Source organism: Oxyura jamaicensis, chromosome 2, assembly GCF_011077185.1.
Source record: "Oxyura jamaicensis isolate SHBP4307 breed ruddy duck chromosome 2, BPBGC_Ojam_1.0, whole genome shotgun sequence".
Taxonomy (NCBI): Eukaryota; Metazoa; Chordata; class Aves; order Anseriformes; family Anatidae; genus Oxyura; species Oxyura jamaicensis.
The window spans coordinates 100,761,101-100,774,140 of NC_048894.1; the positions used below are offsets into that span (position 1 = coordinate 100,761,101).

Sequence of the window (13,040 nt, forward strand, 5' to 3'; positions counted from 1 at the left end):
GTGGTGAAATGAATCACTCTATTTTGGATGAGAGGATCAGATATTCCAGGATGACAAGTGACTTGTCATCCTGGACAAGCAGATGACAAACAGGTTAAAGCGTTGCATTCCTGAGTATATATTTTACATATACTGGTCATTGTTACAAGGAATCTAGTAAGTATTTTTGCATAGGAATGTGAAATCTTAAATCTGGAATGTAAAAGTCTGAAAAATAAAATGTGGGTCATTAGGTGGGAAGAAAAGACCTGAACAGTACAGTAATATAATATTAAGTTTTGTTCCAGAAATGGATATTTCAGTTTTACAACTTAACACCCATTGATTGAGGGAAAAACAAAAATAAAAAAATAAAAATAAAAATAATAATAGTAAATCCTTACTATTGCATTTCAGGTTAGAAAATAATTACAGAAGATGAGGATTAGAAGGATAAAAGGGAACACAGGTCTTTCAGGACAGTCTGTTCTCTGGGCCAAGGGACAGAATGCCAACATAATGAAATTAAATTATTTTCATTTGCAAAATTATTGGCACCATTGGCTATGAAAAATTAGTATTTTAAAGTGGACATAACTAAATCACAGCAGTAATAGCATAATAGTCTTGCTCTAGGGATTAGAGTATATCTGAAACCAAAAAAGGAAGTATGTTATCACTTGCAGTTTATCAACAGTTTGTGCTCTTTATTTTTTTAATGTTTAAAGTCATTGCTTCCTGCCACAGAAAAAGAAAAGAAGTAGCTATCAGTAACTCAAGGGCTATCAGATTGCACACCATCTATTGCAGGGCAGTCAAAATGACAAGAAAGCCATAGCCTGCCAGAGGATGAAAGGAAAGGAAGTAGACCATAAGAAAAGAGTGGAAAAAAAAAAAAAAAAAAAAAAAAAAAAAAGTATATAAGGGGGAAAAAATGGTTGAGAGGCTAATACAAGTTCAGCAGTGACAAAAATTAAGTCAAGAGGACAAGTGAGAGTTCACTACCAAAAATGAAAGCCCAGTTGCAAGACAGGCAGCAAAATCAAACTTAATGTTTAGAAGCCAAGAGATTTTGTGCTACTAAAAACGTTTGGAAAGAGACCTGCTTTTGGCCACTGAATGGCCAGCTGAAACAACACTATTTTAGAGGGCCAGTCAGCTATATTGTGTAGATCCAAACACATAAGCAAGCTAAAAAAGAAGCATGTGAGGTATCAGAGATTCCTAGAACCAGTTCAAATGTACAAGCAGAGCATTTACTTGCTTAAGGCATCAAAACATTTAGGAGACCAAACTGTTTAATAAACATTTATTGTGCCAGTGGAGGTTCACTTATGTGAACCCTTTCCAGATTGCCTGTGGTAGCAAAAACTGTAAAGCAGATGCTACTGGTTCCAGCTAGATATTGTCAGTAAAAAACACAGAGTATTTTTTATTAAATGAAGAAAAAATGTTGAAAAGACCTATAAAAACTGTAATGAAAATCATGGGAATTATTCTCAAAAGTAATTTTGTATTTTACATCTGTATTTCCTGGTGTGTGTGGTGTGAATATGAGTGATTGTATCTGGTTTTGGATTAGGTTTGGTTATTTTTTTCAAAAGCCATTCTGATGACAGTGACAAATGTACAGTACCAGAAATAAAGTCAAGAGGCCAACTATCAAGTTCACTGAAAAAAAAAAAAAAAAAAAAAAGACCGGTAGCAAGGTGCACAACAAATTCAAACTAAGTGGTTAGAAACTAAGAAATTTTGTGCTACTTAAAATGTTTGGGAAGGGACCTACCTTTGGAGCTGTTGCCTCTGAAAAGGCTCACACTTGCCCATATCCTCCATCCCGTTGTAAGTGCAGTCATCCTGAATGCCAAGGGATCTCCCAATGACCTTAGTTCAACATTATAGGTTGAATTAAACCTTTTTTTTTTTTTTTTTTTACCATGTTAGAAAGTGTTTTTTTTACCATGTTAGAAAGTTTTTTTTTTTTTTTTTTTTTTTAAATGATGTTCTTTTGGAATTTCTGTATGTAATGATTGCGTGCAGAGAAGTTTTGGCCTTTTGTTTTTCCTATGTACCATATATTTCATAATTGAGTGTGAGAAATTGTCTTTTATTTTTGAACATGTGCTTCTATTTTTTTTATTTTCACTTTTGTTTCATTTCTATTTTATTGTCCTTCAAGTTCAGTGTAAAGACTTTTGAATTACTTTAGGCCATAGACAGAATTTTTTACTCTCCCATATGTTTTTGAATATGTGATTTTTTTTTTGAATAGCTGAATAACTTAAATAAAATGATTATTAATTTATTTTAGACCTTAGACAGAATAGACAGGATTTTTTACTTTCCTTTACTTTCCCAGATAGACTATTTTATTGAAGACAATTGCAAAAATTTGGAATTGCAATTTCCTAAAGGAAAAAAAAAAAAAAAAAAAAAAAGTTTTTTCGGTCTCATATATAAGCTTGGTCTTTAACATAAGAAAACTTACCATTAAAGATGCAAAAGCTTTATGCTTAAGTTGCTATGACCATATTTGTCAAGTCACAGGTACACCTAAATTGTTTATCAAATAGTTTCTCTTCATCAAGTTTTTTTTTTTTTTTTTTTGAATAATGACAACAGTTTTTTTGTTCCATTCTACTGTTTGCACAAGATAAGTAAACATGAAAGAGAATTACTTAAAAATAAATCAAAAAGATTTATTTTTTTGAGAAAGGAATTGGAAGCAACAGAGGCTTTATCTTTAATCAGTGTTGTTATTTTGACGCACAAGAAAAGCAATGCATCAGTACTCCAGTAATGACTTATAAATTATTTCTTTAAACTGTAAGCACTTTGCAAAATTATTGAGTTCTCCTCAAACACTCTCTTTAGATTACATGCTGATGAGAAATATAAAAGATAAATAACATCTGAAAAGTTTAATATATGTCAAACATTGATAAAATAAATACATACATAAAAATATCTCTTTTCCAATGTTTTGTACATTTTATTTCTCTTCAGAAAAAAGATGAACTCACTTTCTTTATAAAAGACTGATATTCAATAAAAGAATAGAATGAAAGATTAAAGATTTATATAGAATATAAACAAAACAAATTAAGGACAGGAAGAGAATTTTAAGGAATGAGTAACTGATGAGAATGATTGGTAAGATCTATAATTTATACACAGAACAATAATCTACAAAAGCAATAACCAAGAGTAAGCTAATAATATTAATTGCAAGCACCAGAAGATCATCATACTTGATGAAAAGAACCTTGATATTCTTCTACTTTTTTTTTTTTTTTTTTTTTTTTTTCCTAGTTAAAATGCTGGGTTCTGAAGCAGCTTTCATGCAGAGAATATTTTCTATATGATATGATTTTTGTTTGCATTGATGTGCATAAAGTGTTAATATTTGTTGTTATGAAAATAAAAACATAACATTTCTCTATTTTTTTAATTTTAATTTTTATTTTTTTTTGCAATCTACTATGAATTTGTGTTTCATTACTTAAGAAGCAGGAATTTCCCAGAGTAAGGGAAAAATAACCTGAAATTTATCTTCTGCTCTATCAATACATCTGACTGCTTTACTCATTTTTATGAGATAAATTAATCTAAATATTATTTTTCCCTCTTCCTTTTCAGTCTTGACAACTAACAAATGCTAGTCAGTAATCAATTAAAGTTAATTCCCATTTCATTTCAGTTTGTTCTATTCAAGGGATAGCTTTTAATCAGAAATCAGAATCATAGAATCATAGAATATCCTGAGTTGGAAGGGACCCTTAAGGATCATCAAGTCCAACTCTTGACACCGCACAGGTCTACCCAAAAGTTCAGACCATGTGACTAAGTGCACAGTCCAATCTCTTCTTAAATTCAGACAGGCTCGGTGCAGTGACAACTTCCCTGGGGAGCCTGTTCCAGTGTGCAACCACCCTCTCTGTGAAGAACCCCCTCCTGATGTCAAGCCTAAATTTCCCCTTCCTCAGCTTAACCCCGTTCCCGCGGGTCCTGTCACTGGTGTTAATGGAGAAAAGGTCTCCTGTCTCTCGACACCCCCTTACGAGGAAGTTGTAGACTGTGATGAGGTCTCCTCTCAGCCTCCTCTTCTCCAGGCTGAACAGGCCCAGTGACCTCAGCCGTTCGTACGTCTTCCCCTCCAGGCCTATCACCATCTTTGTAGCCCTCCTCTGGACACTCTCCAACAGTTTCATGTCCTTTTTATACTGTGGTGCCCAGAACTGCACACAGTACTCGAGGTGAGGCCGCACCAGCGCAGAGTAGAGCGGGACAATCACCTCTCTTGACCTACTAGCAATGCCGTGCTTGATGCACCCCAGGACACGGTTGGCCCTCCTGGCTGCCAGGGCACACTGCTGGCTCATATTCAACTTGCTGTCTACCATGACCCCCAGATCCCTCTCTTCTAGGCTGCTCTCCAGCGTCTCATCGCCCAGTCTGTACGTGCAGCCAGGGTTTCCCCATCCCAGGTGCAGGACCCGGCACTTGCTCTAATTGAACTTCATGCGGTTGGTGATCGCCCAGCTCTCCAACCTATCCAGATCCCTCTGCAAGGCCTTTCCACCCTCATTCGAGTCCACAACTCCTCCAAGTTTGGTGTCATCAGCAAACTTGCTCAAAATACCTTCTATTCCTACATCCAGATCATTTATAAAAATATTGAAAAGTACCGGCCCTAAAATGGAGCCTTGAGGGACCCCACTGGTGATCGCCCGCCAGCCTGACGCAGCCCCATTTACCATAACCCTTTGGGCCCTGCCCGTTAGCCAATTGCTCACCCATTGTATGATGTTTTTATTTAGCTTTATTTAAATGATATCAAAGATCCTATCACTGTTGCTGTTAACAAGCTTTACAAGCTTGTGACATTCTGGTGACTGCTTTAAATAATGCTGGGCTGGGAAAAAAAAAAAAAAAAAAAAAAAAATCTGATAACATGCAGCCTGGCCAGACTCCCAGTGAGTTGGAGTGATTCTGCTGACCCGAAGAGCTAGATCATTTTTGGAGATTGTAAGCTGGAATTGCAAAAATTTTTTGCTTTTATGGAAGCAAATGTGAACATCAGCAGTACTGGTCTAATGGTCCCTGAGCAGGGAAATCCATTCCGATGTAACCTGGATCTCATCAAAACCAGGAAAAATTTTGTGGAAGAAGTGTTGACAGCCACCTTATTATGGTGGTTTTACCGTGCTAGGCAGTTGAACACCACAACCACTCTCTCACTCCCCCTCCTCAGATGAGGAGGGGAAGAAGTAAAGGAAGAACAACTCATGGGTTGAGATAAGGATGATTTAATTAAAGAGAATATATATATATATATATATAATTAAGGAAATATTATTATTAATTAAACAATTCAACTAAAGGGAAAAAAGAGAAAGGGGAAGAGGGAGGGGGAAAGGGAATAACAAAACAAAACAAGTAAAGGCTATGTGGAAGTGCAGAGGAAAAGAAATTGCTCTCTACTTCCCACAAATGAGCGATGCTTGACCACGTCCTTGAAGCAGGGCCTCAACGCACGTAGCCAGTGTTTGGGAGGAGGACAGACGTCTTCACAAGGAGAGCCCACCCCTCCCCTCTTCTTCCTTTTTCCACCTTTTATTGCTGAGTGTGACATCATATGGAATGGAATATCCCTTTGGTTGATTTAGGTCAGCTGCCCTGGTGATGTTTCTTTCTCACTTTTTGCCCACCCCCTAGGAGGGTCAGAGAGAGTCCTGATGCTGTGCCAGCACTTCTCAGCAGCAGACACAACACTGGTGTGATACCACTGCTGTTCTAGCTACAAGTGCAGAGTGCAGCACTGTATGGGCTGCTGCAGGGAAAATTAACATCCCAGCCAGACCCAGTACACATATATAATTGCTAACAAGCAAAGATACAAGCAAAAAACAGGATTATTTATCTGAAACCACAAAGTAATACTTTATTATTATGGAAAGTTTTAAAAATCACACATAAAATACATCCTGTCTGAAATTCATGGGCCTTGAAATGACATCTATAATAACCCACAAAGCAAAAGCTAAAATGAAAATCCAAACTCATCTCATTAAAAATACAAATTAGGTACAAGGAATTCAAAACTGACAAGGAGAACTCCATACAGATTTGAACCCCAAACTTTCATTTCTTTAGTTTGTGTGGATAACTGGCATCTAGACAGAGGGCAGCATTCTGAGCAGCTGGAGATGGGGAAAATAGCTATGAAATACTACTAATAAAATTTATCTCAGTAGGAAGTTATCAAAAAGTGAATTTTAGCAGAATCTCAGTTCCAGCAGAACGAGATCTAGCTAAAGAGAAGGAAAGATAGCTTTAAGCCACCACTGTTCTTTGCTTATCAAAATATGTCATACAAAATACGAAGTAATTTTGAGTAGACTCTCAGTTCTGAAGTTCAAAAGACATATCTCTGGTTATCTACAAACCAGAACTGCATTTCTTGCAAAGGGTAAAAGAATAAACTTACCACTACTCTGTGTATCTTACTGTTGTCATTTAAATTCACTTAATACCACTTTTTCAGCAATTGATCTCATATTTAATATTTAAATACTTACATGATAATACAAGAATATTTGGGCTGTAGCAAATCTTCCACTTCTCTTTCTGCCTTAGAAAACTGCAAGACTTGTTCCCTGCTCTCTAGATCTTTCATGCCATGTCTCCCTCAGTAATGTTGGGTGAATCTTCATCATACCTGAGAATCAAGGTATGAAATTCATTGAAAGTCTGAATTGATAACAATATACATGTAATTTTTATTATAAAGTTTTGTTATACAATTTTGTTCCAGCAACACTAATCTCACTCTGCTTTGTGTCTAAAAAACTCAAAACATAAATTTTGGAATTATGCAAACTGTATAACTGTTACATAATTCAGAATGTTTCTGATTCACTCCAGATGAATCCTTTGCCATGTGAAAGTTTGTAAGAACACGTGTCTTTGGAAACTGCAAATATTTCCCACCAGACAATAGAGTTGTTGAGGAAACCTTCTCTATGAACTATTCTATGATACTTTTATATTTTTAATGTGCTTGTAAAAATAAATAAATAAATAAATACAATTCTCCAAAGACATGATGACATATGGATTATTTCCCTGATGAAAGCATTATTGTCCCCCAAATCCACTTTTGCTGCTATCCAATCTATCATTTTACATCTTATTTTCATTCAGAAAAACAAAACAAAGAAAACAAAAAACACCTTCACTATCATTCCAACATCATCATCATCAACATGTTTTCCATTAAAACTCAAAACAGATTGCATGTACACACTAGCCTGTTATGTTTTTCACATATATTTGTAAAGAACAGTGGTTTTGCTCTCTAATGTAGTTACATCATATTTAGCTTATAAAGAACATGCAGAAAATATATGTATATTTATTATTATTATTATTATTATTATTATTATTAAGTTTTGATCAACTTGGTTTTGTAGTCACTGAGGTCTATATTTAGCTTGGAAAAATTACATACTCTAACCCGAATTTTAACTGACTGTCATCAAAATAATACATCTAACACAAGCTTAACCTCAATCATAATTCTGTGACTGATCACTACAGAAATTCTCAAAGCCCAGATTTTAAATTGAAGATTTTATACAATTCTTTGCAAAGATCTTGAGAGATAATACATGCAATACTCCAGGATATCAGGAAGGAAGCTCTGAAATTGGTTATGAAGGGCTGAGTAGCATTAGAAACAATAGTGCTTTTCTGATGCTTGCTTTTATGCTAGACTTGCTGTGCCTCAGAAAACAACAAATCTTTCTGGGAATCTTTACAGTTGTCATGAGGAAACTATAGTAAATTTTCCAGCTCTTTTAGTATATTATTTAATAGATTTTCCTCTTCCATTTAATTGTATTTCATTCTTTACCAAAGAGTTGTGACTATAAATTCAGGTAAATGTTCTCCCATTTTTATAGGTAAACAGAGATACTACTTTTCTTCTTAGTAATAAGAGCTCAATTTCATCAAAGCTTTTAAAGAAAAGCTTAGTTTAAGTCCTGGTGAGGATAAAAAGGATTCAGTTCTGCAAAATCAACTAAATGAATTTTGGTTTCTTGAAGACTGATTTGAATAACCCCATTTCAGTACCCACCAAACTTTGGAGACATGCATTTATTTTCAGGGGTTCCATTTTTTTTTTTCTTACAGATCTTAAACACTTCATATTTTATCTTTTTTACCTGTCATGAAGTAATCCTACTGCAGGCCGAACTCTCTCATGCCAGCCTGACCTGTATTTAGAAATAATGCATTCATTCTCCTCTTCACAGATCAGGAGAGCATGTGCTTCTCCAAGCATACCCATATAAACCTTTATGAGCAAACTCCTCAAAAACTATAGGCTAGGATGCTTTGGAAATGAGAAATGTATCCTCTTGACTGAGTAGTTTTTAAGGTAAATTTATGTAGGAGTAAGTAAGGGCCAAAAACATCACTTGCTCTTAAAACTGACTTTTATTTAGTTTTTGAAAGATGTGTTGTCAGTAGAGGTTTGAAAGAAACGCCTCCCTGCATATGTGATACTCTTAGTTCATCATTTCAGGCCAACAGTAGGTACCAGTCTGATGATAATTCTGGTTATTTCACATTCTTTTTAAAAGCACCTTTTAATAATTAATTCAATTAAATCTATATACAATTAATTAATTAATTAATTAATTTTAAGTACATGTAATTTAAATGGGTGAGGTGCCAAATTAGGGTTCTGGTTATAAGAAGCAGGAAAATAATCAAGTCCAAAGCCTTTTGACAGAAAATGTACTACTCCCTTAGGCGCTTCTTGGTTGATCTTTAGAGATCATTAAGTGGCTCTGTTCCTACATCTATAAATATGAAGTTAATGATATGTTGCACAAGGTTTTGGTTATTATTTTTCTAAAAAAACTGTAAGAATCTGTATCTAAGAGATGTGTTCTTTTTCAAACTACCCTATTGTATTTTCAGAGCCTTTAAATAATAGGCTTTAGAACAAAATCATGCTTCGTTTATATATGTGCTTATCTTCTGGGGATCTACTTGTATTTCAAAAAACAAACAAACAAAAGAAACACATGCATAAAGCATTCAAATTGTTTTATATTAAAATATATAAATAATGTAAAATATTTCTATAGAAATATGAAAAATAATTTTCAAATTAATTCTAATAACTTGCAGAGAAAATAAGAAAATAATGTCACATATATATGCATTTTTATATAGCAATTGTCTTACAAAAAAATTAGTACTGTTTCCATCAGTCAGGAGAAAGTGACGATTCTTGAGGGAAAAGGAAAACAAAGATAACTGGAGTGGAAGACTAGATTTAATGAGTACTCTATTTCAACCGCTGCAAATTTTCAGGCAATAACAAATATTTACAACTCCTAATTTTGAGAATGTTATATTAAATTAAAACCACTGAGAACATTTCAGGGCCTCAAGTCTATCTGCTTCACATAGCTGCACAACAAATGCTAGAAAGTTGCCCTAAAATCTCTAGGCTTTCTCAGAACTGTGTATAACTATCCTGTATCCTGTTTCAATCCATAAGACAATAGAAGCTCCAAAGCTTTTTAGCTAATAGAGATTTCAACAGAAAATCTTACATTAAGACTGTGTGTGTGTACGTATTTTCATGTATGTAGCAAAGAGAAGCCTTAAAGGACAAATATTGTGAAGGTAACATTAACAAAATTAGATTGTTTATTTGGAATGTTGGAAAACACAAAAATGGATTCCCATTGTATATTCTAAGTTATGCTAGGAAAGGTCTAGCATATTAGGAAGAATTTCTTCACAGAGAGGGTGGTCAGGAATGGGCTTTCCAGGGAAGTGGTGGAGTATTTAAGAGATGTGTGGACAGGGCACTAAATTTAATAAACAAACATAACTAAACTAAATAAACATCACTACATTTAGTGATGGTCAGATTGATGATTGGACTTGATGATCTTCTAGGTATTTTCCAACTGAAATGATTCTATGATTATATTCCATTTTCTCCTGTGCACCTCTTTTGGGCTTAGTTTGAGTTGCCATGTGACCATTCCTAACATTTTGGGCATAACCAGAAAATTCCCTGGTGAAGGTTACTGTACATGCAGGTAAATGCAAGAACTCTGTAGTGCATTAAACCCAATCTTCAAGACTGAAAAAACTAGTTGTGCATATTCATCAGAAGCAGATGGGTTGAAGCATACAGTTATACCACTGAGCTCAAGGATAAAGTAACAAGACAAAATCACATTTTCCTATTCCCTTTAAGGAAGCGGAGCGATAGAGCAATTGTGGTGGAGTTCAGCTGCCCAGATCAGTAAAACCACTACTTTTTAAAAATTAAATATTGATGGCATTGTTTTGGTTGTCATAATTGATAACGCTTTAATAAAGCACTTGCCAAGCCAGTAACTGGTGACAGAGGGAATTAATTCACTGGAGTTATGATAATTTACATATGACATCTAGAGTTTATTTAAAAGAATATATCAGTCGGTTTTACTACCAGTGACTTTTTTTGTTTGTTTGTTTTAAAATTTTTTACTTTTCCATTTTATAAAGTGTTTATAACAAGAAGTCACATCTGGATAACATGTCAATCTATCATATATTAGTTATGAACACTTTTTTTCACCTTAAATTTAAAATGATGTTCAAGCAGAATTTTGTTCTGTCCCATGTCCATTCAGTTTTCTCTGAGCAGAAGTGACAAAAAACAAGGACACTCACTTTCTTAGATACCTTCTATTGCTCAGTGTGACCTGAAATAAAATTGATAGTTGGTACTGAAGCTGATAGGTGTTTTCTGCAAACTAGAGTATCTTCTATTTTGTCAGTTATTTGATTCATTTTCAGCTTGTTCAGCACCTAAATAATAAAATTTTATGTCAGTCCACTGAATTCACTAAATTAACCACATCCACTTTGAAAAACAAATAGGTGTACTTAGCTATACTTACTTCTGATTTTTTGAGGGAGGAAAAGAAAAAACCTAGGTCACTGGTGCAGGATTTGTCTCCTTATGATGAAAAATTTTGCTTGTTATTGTATGAGACATATTTTCTCTCAGTTATATCACCTTCAGTGTTCCTGAAGTAGAGAATGAATCACCTAAGAACAGATGCACATTTTTTTTTTCTTAAATTTCTACCAGAGCAAACGGGCCAAAGTGATGAAAATGTGCCTACGCAATTAAGAGTTGCAGTTCAGCTGAGATTCTAAGTCACTTACAGCTTGGACATCTTTCTTTACATTCTTTGTAAATTGATGTCATAGTTTCAGAGCCAACAGAGTGTTGACAGCCTATAATACTGGGAAAACTGGCCCAATGTGTCAAATATCATAATTATTATCACATCTTAAAGCAGATCTTCTTCCCTGAGAACATTTTGAGTGATGATGATGAAATACAGACTTAAGCATCATATTTAATCTTAGAAATGTATATATAATTGTGACTTCACCCATACTATTGTTCAGTCTTAACTTATGATTTTCTTACCTGTGCAGTCCATAAAACCTTAAAAAATGTGCAACCCGAAAAATTAAATTCACTCCAGCTCTGTTTTCTCAAAACTCTTTCTTTTATAAGCTTATCAGAGTTATGAGATTTGGATAACTGCAACAGAGTAAATGAGAAAGCCATACACTGATTAATGTAAATCCCCATATTTTGCCTGGCTATTAAGTGCTGCCTGCAATTAGTATGGGAATTCTCATACTATAGTAAATTACTAAGATAGAACTGTGCTGTCATTGTGTAAATAAAAGTGCAAGAAAATGACTGACAGAAATAAGTATACAAACTGAGCTATAAGGGTGAGTTAGGCAAATTATATATAATATAATTATATATATATAATTACATACATACATACATACATATACATGAATACTCACTGGCTAAAATGGTTTTAGCTTGGAGGCAATAGTACTGGAAGAAGTGGAGTATGCAGAACTATAAAGCAGAGAAAGAGGAACAGAGTCTGCTACAGTTTTCAGAGACTTTTCTAAAAGTTAATTTTCTGCCAATATCCCTACTACAAAATGAATAAAGCATTTGTTCACTTTATAAAGATGTCTGGGCTCTTAAATTAATAATGAGCTCTGAGACCCTTATATAAAAGAGAAGAGTTGGAATTTTTAGGTGCTATAGCAATGATAATTAGTATTATAAATATGTTAAAAGTACATTTGTTTTATTAATATGTCTATATATATTTGAGGAAAATTATTTTTTCATGACCTTTGGAAATTATGTTGACTTTCAACTATTTTTTGAACTTAGGTATATTTATTCTGGATATAAATATTATGGAATGGGTCAAAGTATATCATAAAAATAAGTCTTTTCTTATTCTTTACTTATATCTCATTTAGAACTCATTAAATGACACACTAAAAGAAACACTCGCTATCTATACCAGGTACACTAATTGTTAAAGGAGACCCTTTTCATCTCAGATAAAATTGTGTGGTAACTATTGCTAAGAAGATGTCAGACCTGTGATGAATGATATAAGGACAGGATCTAGGAAATTAATAACTGTGTTAACTAGTGTACTGTAATTGCATGACACTTATGCAAAATTGCCAGAGGAAAAGCCTGCCACCTGAGAATATATCTACAATATTGTCCATTATTCAGTATGATTTGGCATGAAGTTGCCTGGCATCTAGACCTTGGGACTTCAAGGGACCTCTATTTCTGGAAGATTTTCTCCTGAACTATGTGTTTCTGCAGCAGAATGAATAACCACAGATATTTTAACATCTCCCTGGACACACTAGCAAAAAATAAAATAAGCCATTCTAGAACACTGAAGAGAAACTCTACGGTTTCTGATGTTTACATGTTTGTTTACACCCTGTATTTTCTATCATCTTTTCTCTTTTCTTTTCTTTTCTTTTCTTTTCTTTTCTTTTCTTTTCTTTTCTTTTTTCTTTTCTTTTCTTTTCTTTTCTTTTCTTTTCTTTTCTTTTCTTTTCTTTTCTTTTCTTTTCTTTTCTTTTCTTTTCTTTTCTTTTTTCTT

At 34.0% G+C, this 13,040-nt stretch overlaps 1 long non-coding RNA gene across 1 annotated transcript in view; it reads right to left on the bottom strand.

Moving 5' to 3' along the window:
- Nucleotides 1-3,687: 3,687 nt before the first annotated feature.
- LOC118161154 overlaps nucleotides 3,688-13,040 on the bottom strand; it is a 23,498-nt gene continuing 14,145 nt past the window's right edge. Inside the window, exon 3 of the long non-coding RNA XR_004747881.1 lies at nucleotides 3,688-3,700. This is a non-coding gene — a long non-coding RNA (uncharacterized LOC118161154). The remainder of the gene's footprint in view (nucleotides 3,701-13,040) is intronic.